This window comes from Aethalodelphis obliquidens, unplaced genomic scaffold, assembly GCF_003676395.1.
Source record: "Aethalodelphis obliquidens isolate GAN/ISIS:26980383/991018 unplaced genomic scaffold, ASM367639v1 scaffold15, whole genome shotgun sequence".
Lineage (NCBI taxonomy): Eukaryota > Metazoa > Chordata > Mammalia > Artiodactyla > Delphinidae > Aethalodelphis > Aethalodelphis obliquidens.
The window spans coordinates 2,038,438-2,056,948 of record NW_020837959.1 but is presented as its reverse complement, the minus strand read 5'-3'; positions in this window follow the sequence as shown (position 1 = coordinate 2,056,948).

The window sequence follows — 18,511 nt, the reverse complement described above, 5'->3', positions numbered from 1 at the left end:
GTGGGCCAGTACTAGCCCTGCACGGGAGTTTTGTTAATTTCGTTAGTGTTTCAATGACACTGTAGGCATGTAAGAGAAAAATGCCTTCATCTTAGCAAGAAGGCGTTTGCCTAAAATCATAAGACATCTTGGACGATGCTAAAATGCTCCAGTAACAACTAAAGTGTGTGTGTGTGTGTGTGTGTGTGTGTGTGTGTAAAACAAGATGGCAAAACGTATACGATTGAAACCGGGTGATGGAGTTTCCACGATTCCCCCACTTTTGGGTGAGCTAGAAATTTTCCATAATTAAAAGTTAAAATATATAATGTATGCTACTCTCCCATGGAGTATTGGATCTGAAAAAAGCTTCAAATATAGAACAACACTTCAACTTGCTCCATTCCCCCAGCAACAAACGGTAAATCTGGGGAGGCATGAAGGGGAGGGACCCCTAGGAGAAGGCCATGGCCCGCCTGACTCAGCTCAGAGAGGCACCCGTGTTCTCCCACCCACAGCAACGCCCCGTGACTGTACCCGTGGTCATGTTTATCGGCTGGAACTCAGCTCCCTGCCCGCAGCAAAGCAGCAGGACGAAGACGGCCACTCCTGTATTAGCCGCCATGTTCCTCCAGCTGCGGAAGGAGGACGCTCTCCTGAGGTCCCCTCAGATTCTCCTGCGTGGTCTCCAGGACACTGTGGAATGTCCAGGGTGTGTGACATCACGGCAGGAAGCGAGCCTGGTCCTGCCCTGGCTGTATGGGGTGACAGAGAGTTGTGCTCAGGGTCTGTAACTGGGAAGGAGATGGGAGGCTGGCTGGGGCCTTGATCTAGTGGAGATCGCCTCTACTCACAGCTGTTTCCTGTTCTGGTTCCTTCTTCAATCCTGGAGATCATTTGGCTATTTCCACAGCTCACCTAGAAGCTTGTTAGAAATGCAGAGCCTGGGACCCAGCTCAGATCTCCTGAATCAGAATCTGCATCTTCACCAGAGCCCTGGAAGATGCATGTGCACAGTGAAATTCTGACTACAGGCCATCTTTTTAAGATGCTACTATGGCTCTCGGGGGTGAGGAAAAAGGTTTCTTCCACCCCCTTAGGTCTGAAAGTTAAACTGGGTCTGAAAGTTAAACTGACAAAGACAGCATACACATTTATTCAATATATTTTACATGAAATGGAAACCTTCGTAAGGAAATGAAGGTCCGAAGAAACAGTTGGACCTGAGTGTTTTCATGCTGTGTTTGATGAAGAATGGAGAGTCGTGGAGGAATGTGGAAGGTCAAGGGGTGGGAGGTTAAGTGTCATGAACAGGGAGGCTCAGCAAGGCCTGTTCGTTGGGATTCTTCTTGGGGTCCATTTGTCTTCAGAGATGAGGATACTCCTTTCTTCTGGGTATGGGGTGGGCTCTGTTTCAGGGAGGGAGGGTAGAGAGGAGCTCAGAAAAAAAAAGCTTCTGCCTTTTCCTCAAATTCCTCAGCTTAAGCTATGCAAAACGCCATGGTGCCGTTAGCATTTCCCGAGCCCCATCATTCTCCCATCTGGAACTTTCCCGAGAAGACTCATAGTCCAGAATAGATTGTCCCCTGCACGATGACACAGTCCCTCAGCCCTGCGCATGTCTGTGGAAACAAAACAAACCGAGAAAGGCTAACGGTTAGAATAAGCTTTAAATTCGCGTCCAGAGGACAGTCACTGGAGAAGATTCTAGATGTCGGGCTCAAAGCATCTTCAGATGGAGGGAAGGCAGGCAGCCCTGACAGATTTTCCTGGTCTGCAGTGTGAATGTCTCTGATGATGTCATCAGATACTCTGGCGAACTTGAACTGAGTGGCCCCCAGAGAAACAGGCATGGAGGTTGTCCACACGTGAGCTGCTGTGGTGAATTCTCTGAAGTTTTTATCAAATTGTCCAGCTTCAGCTGGCGGAGCTTTAGGAAAAGGGCCGTTTTTATTTTAGTGATTCAAGTTTGAGGGATGGGAAAAAATTGGAAGCATTAGTTTGGAAAGTTGTAGCCAGATATCGGAGGAAATGAGAGGAATTTGGGATCCAGTCCAGTTTTTATTTTTTCCAGCTCTGTTGAGATATAACTGACATAGAACGTTGTATAAGTTTAAGGTGTACAGCATAGTGATTTTATATATGTGTTTAGTCCAGTTTACAGGTAGGTAACAAAACCTTAAAGACAGTAAAGTAATAGAAGTTAATACCCACAGGGGTGTGCTATAGTTTTCCACTGAAACATAATTTTTCTTTCTATAATCACCCCCGTGTCTATCAAAGAAAATCAAAGGAAGGCTAATTTGTTTGCAAGGTAAGACTAGTCTCATTAAAATTGGCCTGATTACTTGCAGAAATACAGCAAGAAGAGGGATTTTGAGTTTACCTCCCTGGAACTTTTCACAAGGGATCTCCGATTGGACTGTTAAAAGTCTCTTGAGGCTAGGAAGCGAAGCCAAAGGTCACCATCCAGTTTTGCCTGCAATACCTATCGTTTGGGTGAATCCTTTCTTCTAGATGTCCTCCGAACCTTCTAAGTTTCCTGGGCCTGCGAGGAAGTGACTCACCTGGTAAAGTTGCTGGAAACCCTGTAAGAAACTCACAAGGTTTGTTTTCCAAGGATGTGTATTGGCTCATAAAATGAGCCTCAGTTCCTTAGAGCCGTCTGGCCGGCTACATCTGATTGCACGTATCGTTTGCATCAGTCTCAGCTTACTGAAAGTGATGCTGTTGGCTAGAAGTGCCTGGGGCGCTCACCTGAGCCCATATTACCTGTGGCAAGGACCCCACAGATGGTTTCCTGACTGGAACCGATGTTGCAGCTGGACCGGTCCTTGTGGTTCTTATTATGATCGCAAGATGCACTTCAGCAGAATCCATGAAGGAACTTTAAAAAGACAAAGTTTATTGCTCGCAGGTCCTGGTGGGTACATGGCCACACGTGGTCCCCCTAGGACCGCGCAGTGAGGTTGTGGGTAGAAAGGGAGAGAGACTGAGCACATGTGAACCTGGGGCTCTGCCTTTGTTAGGGTCCAAGGGTGGAGTGCTTGGGGTTTCCTGAGTTCACTCTTTCTTGGTGAATTGAAACATAGGAATCAGGACACAGGACGGGAGAAGCAGGTCACTCAAATGGTCAGCTATCCAGGTTACGCGGGACTTTTTAGTAGGGACACTTGATGGGCGGGATGGCCTGGCCCCTTATCTAGTTGTTTAGCTAGTGACTGTGTCATATGGCTGGTAATATGTTTATTTGAGATGAATGTCTTTGAAGTGGATGCCTTGGCAATGAAAATCTCCGTGTCATGCGCTTACATTACAATCAAAAAAGCTTAATGTCAGTCACTTACACTACAGTGTACATTCTCAAATACTACATCCAGTCAGTGCTTTGTAATATAACCAGTAATTCCTACTGTGTCCTGTTACAAGGAGAACAGATTCTTTCTTTCTTAATTTAAAAAATATTTTTTGGTCATGCCAGGCAGCAGGTGGGATCTTAGTTCCCCAACCAGGGATGGAACCCACGCCCCCTGCATTGGAAGCTCAGAGTCTTAACCACTGGACCACCAGGGAAGTCCCAGGAGAACACATTCTTGCTGACCTTATGCAAATAACCAGATTGCCATGAAAATAAGAATACCCACGAAGAGTTTCAAATTCTGGAGAGATCAGGTAGAAAGAAAAGAGAAATGATTCAACTCTCTTTACAAAGGTATACTTCATCAAATTGCTGTAAGGTATAGATAGGTTAAGAGACAAGAGGAAAAGGTTTCCTTAAATCTGGAAAAACAAAACATTAAAGAACCTGCAGTTTCAAACAAAAAAAGCCATAAAAATCATAACCACTGTTCATCGATTCATTTAGTCCCACGTAATTGATTCTTGTTCTGCTTGATCTTGGGTTAGCAGTTTTATGAATCTGTCAGATTCTCCATTAGTTCTGAAGATTTTTACCCAGTCCAATGGTATGATCTTAAAGTTATTTAAGCAAAGGTCCCTAGGAGCCTGTACTCCCAGAGTACCTGTCCTTCCCACAAGTCTAAAGGATGGTGCTTTTCTGTTCAAGATGAAGAACTTTGGCCTGTAGTTGATTGCAAGAGCATTTGGGAAAATATCAGAGTCAAAACTAGCGGCCTGTGAATGACAAAAGGCTTAAAATGACCACAGTTAGAGATGTGATGAGAGTTTGCAATTGACAAGGTAATCTGGTTGTTCCTGCAGAGTACAACATGTTAAGATAACTGGAATGACTGATAACATTATATTAGGCCATACCATGGAAAGCAAGGATATTGACAAATTTCTAGGAACTTCACACAATTTCTGAAACAAACTTTTATCCGTATAAATATAACCGAAGGAAGACTAAGCATCACTTTTTATTTTTTTTTCTCCTTTTTTGCGGTACGCGGGCCTCTCACTGTTGTGGCCTCTCCCGTTGCGGAGCACAGGCTCCGGACATGCAGGCTCAGCGGCCATGGCTCACGGGCCCAGCTGCTCCACGGCATGTGGGATCTTCCCGGACCAGGACTCGAACCCGTGTCCCCTGCATTGACAGGAGGATTCTTAACCACTGCGCCAGCGGGGAAGCCCAGCGCTAAGGCTTTTTTTTGTGTGTGTGATCTTCTTTCAGTCTGATCCATAGGGACCAATAGAACATTTGTTTTAGGGCGAGCTGTCACTAAAAAATCTTTTTAAATATAAAAGCTTTTCCAATTCCAAGTATGTCCTCTAGCCATTGATAATTTAAGACCTCCAGAGATACCTGTTCCAAAATGGGACTCAAAACCAGCGAGCCTTCTGATGGCTTAATCCTGGATGCAAGAGGTGTCCTCACAGAGGCTGCAGGAGATGCGGGCCCCATGATCCAGGTCCCTCCCAAAGAGCGACCTTCTTTATTTCAGGACAGGCAGTGAGAATGGTGTTTGTGAAATCGCCTGTCTCTGGTCGGCCACAGAAGTGAGAAGGGCCAGCTAGTCTGTGATGCTGGGCCAGCAGCACTGAGATGGTACTTGCAGGGCTGACAAGGGAAGGAGGGAAGAGGCAACAAGGCGACCAGGGCTGAGAACTGAGTTTAGACGAACACCCCTGAGAGCGGGCACCGTCGGACAGAAAGTGCTGCTGTGCGCCCGGCGTCCTGAGGCCCAGCTGATGGCTCATCTGCTGCAGGGGCAGCCCTGACAGCCTGTGCCCCCCCGCAGGTGGAAACCCAGAGAGAGCGTCCTCTCCCGGGATTCCAGCCGAGCTCTCAATACACTAAACGAGAGGGAAGGAGAAGCTGCTTCTGCTTGTGAATCGCAGCAAAGTCTATCCAAACAGGTGCTGGTGTGGCGAAAACTGTAAACTCGCGGGGCTGTGAGGCTGCTTCCAGGACCTACGTCTGTGTCCTTCCCTGTGATTCTCCTTCTTACGACAAACGACACAAAAGACAGAGACTAAGGAAAACGATGGCTCTCCTTGGGAGGGAAAATAGCAATAACAAGAGTGCTGAAACCCGAATTCATAAGACATTACACTCCAAGGACTAATTACCACAGACGTGTTCTCCTTCTGATCCAGATTTGGAAAGGAAAAGACAAAGGGTGGCTCTTGTCACCCACACTCGACCAGACTCTGAGCAGGAATCCGGGATTCTTACTTTGCCAGGTTTTTCAGATGTCCCACGACCTCAGGGACCGCCTACAGAGTGACGGAGAAGTCCCAGCCCATGCCAAAACTGTTGGGGAGGAAAAACGTTTCCTCAACCCTCTTAGGAAATGTCACTAAGGCCTGCAAATTAAACTATCAAAAGACAGACTAACAGGAGGAAAGACATGCAATTTTTATCAATATTTATGTGCACGGGAGTCCACAGAAAAGGAGCAATACTCACGGAAGCAGTTAGCCTTGGGGGCTTAGATACCATTTTAACAAAGGAAAGGGCGTTTGGACATCAGGGGATGATAAATCATGGAGAAGCAACTGGGAAATATTGGTACAGGGCGGAGTGAATGGAGGATGACGGCTTGTTCGTTTTAAGATTTTTTTTGATGTGGACCATTTTTAAAATCTTTATTGAATGTGTTACAATATTGCTGCTTTTTTATGTTTTGTTTTTTTGGCTGTGAGGCATGTAGGATCTTAGCTCCCCGACAAGAGATCAAACCCACACCCCCTGCATTGGAAGGCAAAGTCGTAACCACTGGACCACCGGGGAGGTCCCTAGATGAGGGTTTTTATGGTGAAGTCTCCAGTATGATTCTCTGCCTCCCACGATAAGAGTGCTGTCCTCTTCCTGGTATGGGGGAGAGAGTTACCTTCACAGAGAGAGATTTATGCCCTGACTTTAGGGACTTAAGGAGAGGCCGGAGAGCTCTTCCTGCATCTGCTGATTCTTGATCGTCTTCAGCTCAAAATAATCCTTCTCCGTAAGTGGCATGTTCTGCTACCCTTCAACCACTAGACAGTATGTCTGTAGGTCACCAGATTCATCAATTAAAGATAGCTCTCAAAGCACATTTGCAGTTGTTTTCACTTATGAAAATGTCCAGTGGGTCCATAATTTGGCAATAGCCGTATAATCAATTGTTTTAAAGCAGAAGTGATGCTGGCTATTATAATGTCAACGGTTCTCTAAATGAAAGAATTAAAGGACTGCAGTTGGAGAAGTGCACGAGCAGCGGTTAACGTGCTGCTTCTGGCAAAGACGTGTCCCAGCTTACAGCCTTCTTCCGGGTGTGTGTTGCTGTGTTTAATCAGGCGCGTGCGTGCGCTCAGGTGCTGGGCTGTCGTCCTATCAGCTGGGACGCTGCCCTGTTAACTGCTGAGCTGTGCACTTTCCACTGTGGTTGTGTCTCTCCGAGCTTCTCTTTCTCCTGCTCTTTCTCTGGTCTCCGCAATCTGTATAATTGTCTTCTTACTTTTGTCCTCAGAAAGCTTTAAACAGAGTTGCTGGGAAAGATGAACTGTCAGAGTCACCAAGTTCTGATGCTTCATGGATTAACTGTAGGGACTGGTTATGTGGATGCTGTAAAGGCAGGAAGGGACCTGGGTCTCGCACGGAGGCCACGTGGGCCGTGGCCAGTGGCCCTTCCTCCCTGGGGAGGGTCCACGGGAGGCGAGTCCGAGCAGACCAGCCCTGCGACTGCCCAGCCCGAGGCTGCTGGTGGTGCCGGGCGCTGTGTTTGGGGACCCCAACCTTGACATCAATGGGCCAAAATAGCTCTGCGTTCCCAGGACCCCTCTACCGGGAATTCTAAGTGTGGGCGAGAAAGGTGAAATGCCCAGGGGAAATGCCACCTCTGCTGAGGAAGCAGCAGGGAGGATTTGCCTGAGTAAGGGGACCCCTGAGAACACCGCTGTATCCATCCATCCATTCGTTCATCTGTTCATTCATTCATCTTCTTTGTCTCCACATGGGCTGCATTATCTGAGAGGATCGTGTTTCAGTGTTGCTGTTAAGGAAATCAGATTGGTTACATATTTCTAATCACAAGACATCAGAGCCTCTGACCCCTCCCTTTTGTTCTCAGCAGCTAATCAGCTAAGAAGCTCAGCTTTGAAACGAGTGGCATAAAATTGCCAAGCAGTTTAAGAAAGCCAAGACTTGCCCAAGTTAGTGCCAGTGTGTTGGCCAAAGTCAATGTGAGGTTTTCAGATTCTGTTTTGAATCGGTCTCTTCCCATTAACGGAAAAAAAGGCAATAAAAACTGAACAAATTGTTTTTTTCTGCAAAATTGAATATAATACATAGAACACATTTTGAGGCAGCTTCAAAATAAAGGAAAAAAGAAAGAAAACCGTTGGAAGAATTAGGCACTAATTAGCACTAGGGGCACAATCACCAGGGTTAGGTATAAACCTTCTAATATCTGGCCAGAAACATTTCCTATGTTAACCCAATTCTTTCTTGTACATCTTTGTGGCTAAATGAGAAAATCATGCATTTAAACATCACATCACAGTAATGTGATGACCTGGAGCAGAGAGAGGAAGCTGAGACATGGTCACAAATGAATCTTTTTCAAGTTGAAATCAAACACTTAAAACCAATTTTGAATTTTCTAATTTTTTTTTTTTTTTGCGGTGTGCGGGCCTCTCACCGTTGTGGCCTCTCCCGCTGCGGAGCACAGGCTCCGGACGTGCAGGCTAAGCGGCCATGGCTCACGGGCCCAGCCGCTCTGCGGCATGTGGGATCCTCCTGGACCGGGGCACGAACCCGCGTCCCCTGCATGGGCAGGCGGACTCCCAACCACTGTGCCACCAGGGAAGCCCGAATTTTCTAATTTTTTTATCTAGTAGTTCTTGGAGGTCAATGGGCCAAATAATTCCATTTTAATAGACCTTGTCATTAATGTCTGCTCATAAAATAGCTTCATTACATTCGTGGCCTGAAGCGGGAGTGCAGAGTTGTTCTGGAGTCTCCAAGTGGTCCAGAGGGTCGATGCAAAGCTGCTTTGCACAAAGCGAGCTGCAAAAATAATTCTGGCCTTTTCGTTTTGATTTCCTTTCTATTGATTTACACTCGGTACATCTAATTCCAAATCTTATTGATGGCCGAGTCATTCAGCTGAAGTTTTGTAGTGAAGGAACCATTAAGAAAGTGGAGAGGGAAGGTCATACAATTTCCACCTGGATGAGGAGTCGAGGGATAATTTTATTCTGAGATCAAATTCATGCCGAAAGCTTAGCAGAGCATTGGTCAATGCCATCGTTTAAGTATAAAGAGACTGAAGTTTTAGGCAGGAGAAGAAAGATGCTGAAAGGGTCCAGATTTTGCTGCCCCCAAATATGCCACTTTGGCACAACAATTATTTCGATTAAAGGCAATTGAGAATCGTCATACACAGGAAAATTTCTCTGCCCTCCCGTTTTCTGCCTAAAAGCAGGGCATAAGTCTCCCTTGGTGAAGGTGGCATAACTCCCCGCCCCATCATGGACCAGGACAGAGGGAAGCAGCCCTGTCACCAGAGACAGAACCACCGTGAGACGAGTCTGCACAAACAGGTCTTGCTGAAGTAACCCCTGTCTTCCGTTAGTTCCCCATATACCTCCTGGTCACTTTTTCACAATTTATCACTCTTTGTTCAAAAGATATAGAAGCTCCCAATTCTAACCACTTCTGTGATTTTTTTAAACTTCCTTTTTGCAAAGCTCTCGTGCATGTTAACTTAAAAATATTAGTAGAATTTGTATGTCTTTTCTCTGGTTAACCTGTCTTTTGTCAGTTTTGTTTGCCGGCCCCAAGCCCTGAACCTGAGAGAGCTCCTAGAAACACAAACTATCAAAGTGACTCATGGGAAAAAGAAAATCTAAATAGACCTATAACAAGTAAAGAGAATAAATCAGTGCTCTAAAAACCTTTCCAGAAAAGAAGAGTCCAGGGCCAGATGGCTTCACTGGCGGATGTGACCAGAGTGGGGCCGGGGCCATGTCTGCCCCCGTCTGCCTGGCGGGGCTCCTGGACCTGCTTTCTCTGGCCCGCCGTCCACTCCTCCCCAGTAACTTCCCTGCGTGCAGCCCCTGTCGGTCTTTGTTGGCGGCTCTGCAGAGCTCACTTCCTGTGTAACGTGGCTTCATCCTGTGGTCCTTCCAGGAAGCTCTTTGAAACGCCCATGTTTACCTGGTTCCCCGGAGGCTTTTCTCTTCCCCTCCTGCTGCAGAGCGACTCTCAGTGTCCCACTGTGGCTGCCTCTGGGTTTGACTGACTTGCAGCCCAAGGATGAGTTTTCAGTCCTTTTATCTGAAAGAAAACTTCCAGGTGGCCTCTGAGCTTTGCTCTTTCTGTGGCGTCATTAAAACTGCCTCTGCGTCCACCAGTTGGGATTTTACTTTTAATTGTTAAAAAGATATGATCCTTTAGTCCAGTGGTGCAGGGACTGGCATGCAGCTTTTATTTTATCTCGTATTAGGTTGAAATGCAAAGGCAGGCAAGAAGAGACCCCTGTAAGAACTCACAGATGTCCTGAACCATTAGTGTAGAAAGTGCTTGCAATGTTTGGGAAGAGGTTTCCAGATAGTTTTGGTAGGAAAAGCAATATTATATAACAAAGCTGTATTTTCTATCATTTGTTATTAAATACCCAGAGAAACCATATCCTAACGCTTCTTTGTGGCTAACAGGGCTTTTAGTCCCACAAACTGACAGAGATAAAGAAGTCTGCGTCCTGTGGGTGAGAACAGGTGCGCTCAGTGTTAAGTGGATGGGAGGGTGGAGAGGTTTTTGGATCAACTAGCGAGAGCTATAAAGGATCTGAGCTTCACACAGGGGCAAAGAGAAGGGCACAGTTAGGATAAGCATGCCTGCTTTCCAATTAGAAAATTCTCACTTGCTTCAAATGTTAGCTGAAATGCTCTGCTGAGGTTCCCAAACCTGCATCCTTGGATCGGAAGGTCGGTGCACTAACTAGAGAGAATGCAGGGGCTGCTTTTTGGACTATCTCTCTGGACGCCTTCAGCCCTCTCCTTACTTTGTTCCGCCTACACTTTTGCTGGATTTAAAGGTTGACCGTGTACCTGTCTTACGCTTCGGCACTTTGACGCCCGCACCTGAAAGCTGTCGTCTGCCAGGCTGCCTGGTCGGCTCCAGGGCCTTCCCCTGGTCCAGAGCCTCCGGCTTCTCTCCGCGTGGCCAGAGCCGGGTCTCTTGGTGGCGGCCTGCCTGTTGACCCGTTGAAGTTGGGGTCCTTTGTGGTCTGAATGAATGGATCTGGTCTTAGAAGATAAGTCGCTTGCTGAGGAAATTACCCTCTTTATTTCTGTTCTTAGCAGGAAGACCTTGGCGTTCGTCCAGCACTTCATGAGAAATCATGGTTCAATTATGCTTTATTTTTCCCTCACTTCTTTCTGTGTTTGACATAGTGGTGAAAATTAAAGAACCTTGAGTGGAAAGTGCATCAGTAAAATAAAAGCATATTGCAATTATATTCTGACCTTGATTCTTTTCCTCCGTAGCTATATTTTTCGCAAGATTAATTATATCCTAAAGTGTGCCCAGGTCTCTCGGTGTTTGCTTCTAGATGTTTGCCAGTGGGGTGATTGAGTGCTGCTTTGCCCTCGGATGAAGTGATGCTTTCATAACTTCTAAAGGTGACTGAATGCCTGAGACTTTTTATATTAAAAAATTAAATTTTCTTGTTCATACTGATAAAAGTCTGGCTGCATTCCCATTATCAGGATAAATTAGTGTGTTGTCGGTAGAAACCAGATCTCCTGTTTAAATGAAGAGCAGATAAAAACTATACATGCAATTCATCTACTCTGTTCAGTGAAGATGACAGAATGATGAGGCTTAGCGTGGTGGTGAGGTAACCTTTTAGATCATTCATGTTGCACTATAAAATGTTTGGTTTCTATCAGAAATGTTTTCATTTAATACTAAAGGGATGATAACCTCATTCCAGTATTTTTTTTATTCCTCAAAGCAGTCATTAGTTATATGTTTAAAAATTAAAAACGAATGTACACCCAGTAGTTACAATTTTTAAAAAGAACATCAGCTAATAATTTAATAATTTTAATTGCTCTCTAAGATTAGATACATTAATTGAAAGTAAATGTAAAAATCTCTTCCCTGTGGTCATAAAAGTTTTGACGTTTATCCATATGCCCACTGATAAAGTAGGTTGATGGTACATAGTTGATAACATCCAGTTCTTACTTAAAAGATCGAATGTAAGAACTGGACATCATTAGTTTTGGCTGAACACACATAGCACCTGCCACTGTGCACGTACACACACACACACAAACACACACACATGTGCACAGACACACACACCTTCAGAACATTTCTGGATGAATTGACCCATCTAAAGTGGCTTCTCCCCACTCTCTCTGTGTACTTTCCACCTGATTTACTAAAGCATATCCCTGGGTAGTGCTGAGTGCATCCTTTGTTTATGTGTGGGTCTCTCTCCCCTCTCAACAGAAGCTTCACAGGACAGGGACTGTTCCTGAGTTGCTCACCTCTGTATGCCACCGAGGACACAGAACAATGTCAGCATGAAGTACGTCATTTGGGGAGTGAAGGAAGAGTGACTTTCCTGTTTGCAATCGGGTCCTTTCTCTGAACCTCCGCGATAATTAGGTTTCACAGTGCCCATCACCTCGTCTTATTGCCACAATTCATGGGTCCACTGCATCTCCTGGGGCTCCTGGGAGTGGGTACCGTGTTAGATAGATTTGTTGTTCTTCCGGCCTCCAACTCAGGCCCTTCACCATGGAAGGTGCTTAAACATTACTGAAAGGATGAGTTCCCCTACCCAAGTCCTGTTTCCTACGGACCGTTTTAGGGCAGGCTAATGTGTGAAGATGTTCAGATGTAGGCTTGTGTGGCTGTATGCTTGGTTATAGCCAGGAGCCTGTGGCCTCATGGGAGGGTCCACTCACGAGATCCGTACACGTTTTAGTAAAATCAGTCCTGACACGCCCGGTGTGTGTCCCAGGAGTGATGGTGAGTGAGATCTAGCCTGCTGCATTGCCCTAAACATCTGCCCCATTGCCCCAAACGGGGAGGCCACCTCATATTCACCTCGACTTCTCAGGCTAAGTTCTCTGTGTCTCTGGAACTTAGATCATTTTAGGCCAAAGGGAAAAGATGAAAGAGGCAGAGTTTCTCTCTCTCCCTTTACTTGCAAGCTGTTTCTATTTCAATGGTGGTGTCGTGGGGATACGACCTTAAGCATTGTCTTTCCTTCGGATTTACATCAACTAAGAGGAGAGAGTGACGCTGTACGGCCCGGCCCCGGGGGAAGCGATAGGGCAGGCTGGGCCTTCCTGCATCCTTCAGCTCACCCTATGAACCGCCTCCCTGCTGAGCAGGTGTCTAGGGAATTCCGTGGTTGTACAGCAAAACTAATTTTGATAAATTTGAAAAGCATCTTATGTCACAGGTTGTTTTCTAGGAGGGATGTGGTGAAGACGGCGGTTTCATTAGAACGTGAATAAAGTCCTGTGTGATGTGCTGTGTAGTTCAGTGTGGTGTTTTTTATGGTTCTGTGTTAACTCCCTAGATTTCAGTAGTAATTTTAAATGTAGGGTAATCATAATACTGATTTCTGTACCAACCAGTAATTTTATGTTAACTTGGGTTGTTTTTTTTTTAATCTCACATCATGGAGACAGTATTAGATAGTTTCAGAGAATTGACCATGAGGCCAAGAAAATGAAAGGCTATTTTTTGAGTCATGTTTTAAGGAAACTTTAAAGAAAACAAGTAGACTACTAGATCCATTTGGAGCAAGTGTCCTGTGACTTCTAAGGTCATAGAGTTGGTCTCAGCTTGGAGAGGTTGACGTGCTGAAGGTGACTTAAATGTGCACAGGGCCAGTCTGCTGAAGATCAGAAAATGGTACCTAAATTTTGGATTCAGTTGCAGCTAACAAAATTGTTAAAGAAAGGCCATGGACCCGGAATGCAACACTTAGTCCACTGGTACCCTAAAGTTAAGACGTAAGACTCCATTTTCTAAACATTTTTAATCCATGTAATCATTGTTTTGATCAAAGTGTCTTTATAATTGAGCCTTACTTTAAAACATTTGTTTTCTTAAATATTTACCCTTGGGAATAGATTTCTATGAAAGAAAATAACTCTCTTTTTCTTGGCTGCCCTTGTCTTGTTCATTTCAATTGTGGGAAAATCATGTTAATTAAAAGAAAATTGATACCATGGTTCTCTGGCACTATGAGTTACTATGTTTGACTTACTTGATTTAAAATAACTTTTTCCCCTAATTTTAAGATACTGTGCATTTTAGAAATTTTCAAATATAATAGAAATACAAAAGAAAAATTTTAATTCACCCCAAATTCCATGACATCACAGGTAATCTCTGTTCGTATTTTTGTATATGCCCTCCTTTTTTCTGGGTCTATAACATTTTTAATAAAATAAGATCATGCTGTGCAGAGTAAGCTGTATTATTTTAAAATTGAAGTAGTTAATGAAGATTATTTCATGCCATTGAATGTTATTCTTCTGTATCAAGGCATCACAACACATGGTCTATGAACCCTGTAAGGAGGTGATGTGGCCGCACTCTGCCCGCCCTCGGGGGCAACCACAGTCCAAAGCTCGCAAAGGCACTGGGACTCCGAGCCATGGTTTACATCACGTGTCTGTTCCTGGTGTTCTCAATTTGTCCTCCCGTCAGGGCTTTATGATTAAATACTCTTTCATAACTCATGTGAAAAATGAAAAGTGTCACACTGAAGTTATCTATTCAAAATTTTAAAAATAGGGGCTTCCCTGCTGGCGCAGTGGTTGAGAGTCCGCCTGCCGATGCAGGGGACGCGGGTTCGTGCCCCGGTCCGGGAAGATCCCACAGGCCGCGGAGCCATGGCCGCTGAGCTTGCGCGTCCGGAGCCTGTGCTCCGCAACAGGAGAGGCCACAACAGTGAGAGGCCCGCGTACCGCAAAAAAAAAAAAAAAAAAAAAAAAATTAAAAAAATAGGAATGTTTTCCCACCAGTTGCTTTGCTGTTTTGCTAATTCTTATAGAACTTAACGGCAAAAAGGAAAAATCCGTTGGTTAGTTCTTTTCCATGAAATTACTGTTGTGAATTTGCATTTGTGGAAATGAGCATCTCTTCCCCGTGGGGCTGCCCTTGACTAGGTGAACTCTGGTCCCAGGAACAGCCATTAGGGTGGGTGTTGGTGGAAATAACCCCGGAGGGGGTTAAAGGCGGGGTGGTTGTGTGGGCAGTTCCTTCCTGGACCTGAGATGGGCGTGTGTCCCCTGCGTCTCTCCAGGGCATCGTGCAGCAGTTCCTGGTGTTGCTGACGACCAGCCCCGATGAGAGCCTGCGCTTCCTGAGCTTCAGACTGGATTTCAACGAGCATTACCGCGCCCGGGAGCCGCGGCTCCGCGTGTCCCTGGGCGCCAGGGGCCGGCGCAGCTCCCACACGTGAGGCCACGGCCCTGCCTCAGGGCGGCAGGTACCGCTGGAGGCGTCGTCATGGAAACGCTCGCATCGCATCCTCGGGGACCGCCTGCTGCCCTCGATCCTGGCAACCTCCACAGCCCGGCGTCGGGCGGCGGCAGAGTCGTGCTTTCCTACGTTGGAGTTGAATATATTCGTAATATCACTACGTTAAAGAGGCTGGCTTGCACTATTCAAATTTATTTTTAAAGTCTTCATATTTAAAAGATACCACACTTTGTTGAGGCTTTTAAGCTCTCCGTGATATAATTCATATTTGTCACTTTTTGAAAAAAACCACGGTTTCTTTTAGAGAAAATTAGGGTGATGGATACTCATCAGTTAGGATGGTAACATCGTTGCTGTTTCCTCGGCATCCTCTTCAGAAGGCTTTTTTGGTAATATAAAATTAAACTGAAATACATAGGAAAATAGAGAGCATTTTATCATCTTGGTAGTCAAGTTTATCAACTGTTACCTGTGTGAGAACCTTGTAGCTTAATGCACCATGTTTACATAATTTATTCTTTTTTCTCTTCTTTCAAGGTCTACACTTTCACAATTAACTGTTTTAGATAACTTCAGAAACTGTGTAGAAAAAGAGCAGGAGTGATATAGAACAAAACATCCTTAAGCCTAGATTTCTTGAACCATCAGCTGAATCAACATGTAAATATGGATGACTAAGAAAGGTAATGAAGTATTTTATTTTCAAGATTCTGAGAAGCATTGGAAAGAAATTGTCTTGAACCATGAAGATTTCCTTTTTCCTTGCTTATGTTTTCATTGTAAATATTTATATACTACTGCCCAGATGCTGGGGGGACAGTTTTTGTAAAAATGTCATATCGAGTCATATCTGCCTTTATCACGTTGCGTAAGTGAAAACTTAGAAAATTAAAAGCGATTATCTTTCCGATGTGTTGGTTCTTTCCTGATTGTCTATGAAGAGACATAGTTCACTTGCCAGGTTCGGGGGCTGGGGGTTGGCAGAGTTCGTGCTTCACTATATGAATTATTGAATCAGTGAAACCAAGACATCAGACCGTGTGCAACTTCCGGTGCAGATCCAGAGGGAACGCCCCCCTCGCCGCTTGCGTGACGCGTCCTCTCAGTTTTTACCCACGTCCGATTCCTTTGGGTGCAGAGTCCCTGTAGAAGAAAAGGGGCATCAGGGGCGCTGGCTGTGCAGAGATGGGCCCAGGGCGAAGGTAGGAACTTCCTAGGATATACGTTTAACTTCAGTTTAAAGTTCATACAGTCAGAATTTTGAAGCAGGTTTCTGTACTGCAGAGCTTCCCAGAAATGACGATGTATGTGTATCTCCCGGAGAAACTGCCCGAAGCTTTTTGACCTCGGAGCCTGCTTTTAATTTATCTGAAGCATTTCTCCAGAGGTGACTCCTCAGTAGAAACCACTCTAGAAAACGCCACTGTAGATTTGGGGACAGAAATGCCCTTTGACTTAGGAGCCGTCAGGTAATCAGGCTGAGTCGTGGGTTGTGGAGTCGCTTCCGACAGGAGCCCGGGCCGGGCCGGGTCGAGGGGCTCACTCAGGAGGGGCTGTGGGCCTGGAAGATGGGGGCGCTGACTGCGGAGGGTCAGGCAGCCTGTCACCCCCGAGCAGGGTCTCACCAACCAGAGTCAGCAGCGGCTTCGGGGAGCAGGGGGCTCCGTGCTGGGGTGGGGAGGGGAGAGCCCACTGCAGGCTGAGCCATCTCTGGAGGCAGGTGCCCCGCGCGGCCCCGGGAGGGCAGGGTCGCCGTTTCACCCAGAAGATGAAGATAATACAACACATGACTCCATATTTGCCAGTGAATGGATGGATGGCTTAGCCAGGATGACAGTTCATGTGTAGGAAGATAGTCTCTGTTTCCCTCGCCTTGATGAATGGGGCTGTTAACTGTCTGGATGTAGGGCTGGCCCTGGGATAAGGACCATTCTGGAAATCACTGTCTGTCTCTGCCCTGAAGTGAGCTTCCAGGGGAGGCTGGAGGGATGGGGTGCAAGTGTGGCGGCGCAGGGGGCTTCAGAGCAGTCCCCTCGCTGCCCCTCTCTCTTTTCTTGTAAAGGTGCTTGATCTGCACTGAAGGCACCTTCTTCCTTTTCCATAGTGATGGGCAGATAACCCGAGCCCTGGCCTCCTCCTGACCAACTTGGGCCTTTATTAGGGTTCTCAGCAAGGACCCGCCTGGACCAGAGCATCAGACCATCTTAGAAGGAAGGCCAGGGAGTGGTCCCTGTCCCAGGGGAGAAATGACACAGCTCCGTGAGAGAGCGGAGTGGCGGGGACACGCCCCGAGCGCCTGGGACCAGGGTCCAGCCACCCATCAGCCTGCCCTGCCCATGGAATCACAGGGGAGCCCAGTGTTCCCCCAGGACCCCCCTTCTGCTTCTGCTGGTTGGGGATTGCTGGACGTCACCAGCAGGATGTCTGACAGATATGGCTCTGGCATCACTAAGATTTTGGGAAGGGGCAGAGCCTCATGTAAGCCAACAGGCTCATTCTGAACCCCCAGAAAGACCCATCTGTGTTGCAGCAGGAACCTGCGCTCAGGCCCTCCTGGGCATTTCACCAGTAAAGCTGAGGCAGAGCAGAGCTGGGTGGGAGTCTGGGATTAAAGGACAGGAAGGGGCAATGAGCTGAGCCCTGCTTTGGAGAGGTCACTGCGGCCGGGAGCAGGGTCAGGACGAGGCCTTCACTCCTGCGCTCGCTGGGGACCCCGAGGGGAGTTACTCCAGTGACCCTCTGGGGGAGTCAGTTTCAACCACAGATCTGCACGTGGTGCTAGCCTCTTTTCCCTTCCTATAGGAAACAGATACAATATAAAAATATAGGGAAAGTTCAAAGGTAAACATTTCCAGTTAAAAGTCCCATAATATGGAATGGATTCCAAAGTCCATCTCCGGCCTGGATTTTTGACTCTCTTGTACCTTTCCAAATATGATCCTCTGCACATGTACACACACACACACACACACACACACACAGAGGTTTCCCCACTGTGGGTGACTTTTCAGAGTTTCACAGGAAGGGAGCACACCTATTCCTGTCAGAAGAATTCAGGTGACATTCATTTTCTTTCTTCTGTGTTGGTGTCTGAGGTCTGGTCTCTACCCCGTCAATCTGTTGGTTTCCGGTTTCCAGGTTTCTTCCCTTCAAGGCCGTGTCATTGTTCACCCTTGGACCACAGATGCTGCTTACAAGAGAAAAACGCAAACACCAGTTCTGCTGCATTAAATGTGAGACTGGGTGATAATAATCCCAGACGTTCCCCGCATAGTTGCTTCCTGATAGCTGGAGTTGACCGTGGATCTGAACACATCCCCAGCTGCCCCATTTCTACCCTGAACTTCGAGTGTTTCAGACTCTGAAGAACTTGCCAGATATTAAAACTTATTGCTAGATATAAATTTTCTTTGGCTTTCCTCGAAAGTCAAACAGAATTAGACGATAACTTTCATTTTCAGAAGTAACTTTCATCGGCCCCCATCCATCCTTTTGGGTTCCTTTGTCACTACTTTCAATTTCTCATCTTTCTTGGTGTCATCTTTCTTTGGGGGCATAATTCTTCACAATGAATGTATTGAATCCAAGTTTTATTTGTACAGATTTTGACTAATTCAGGGA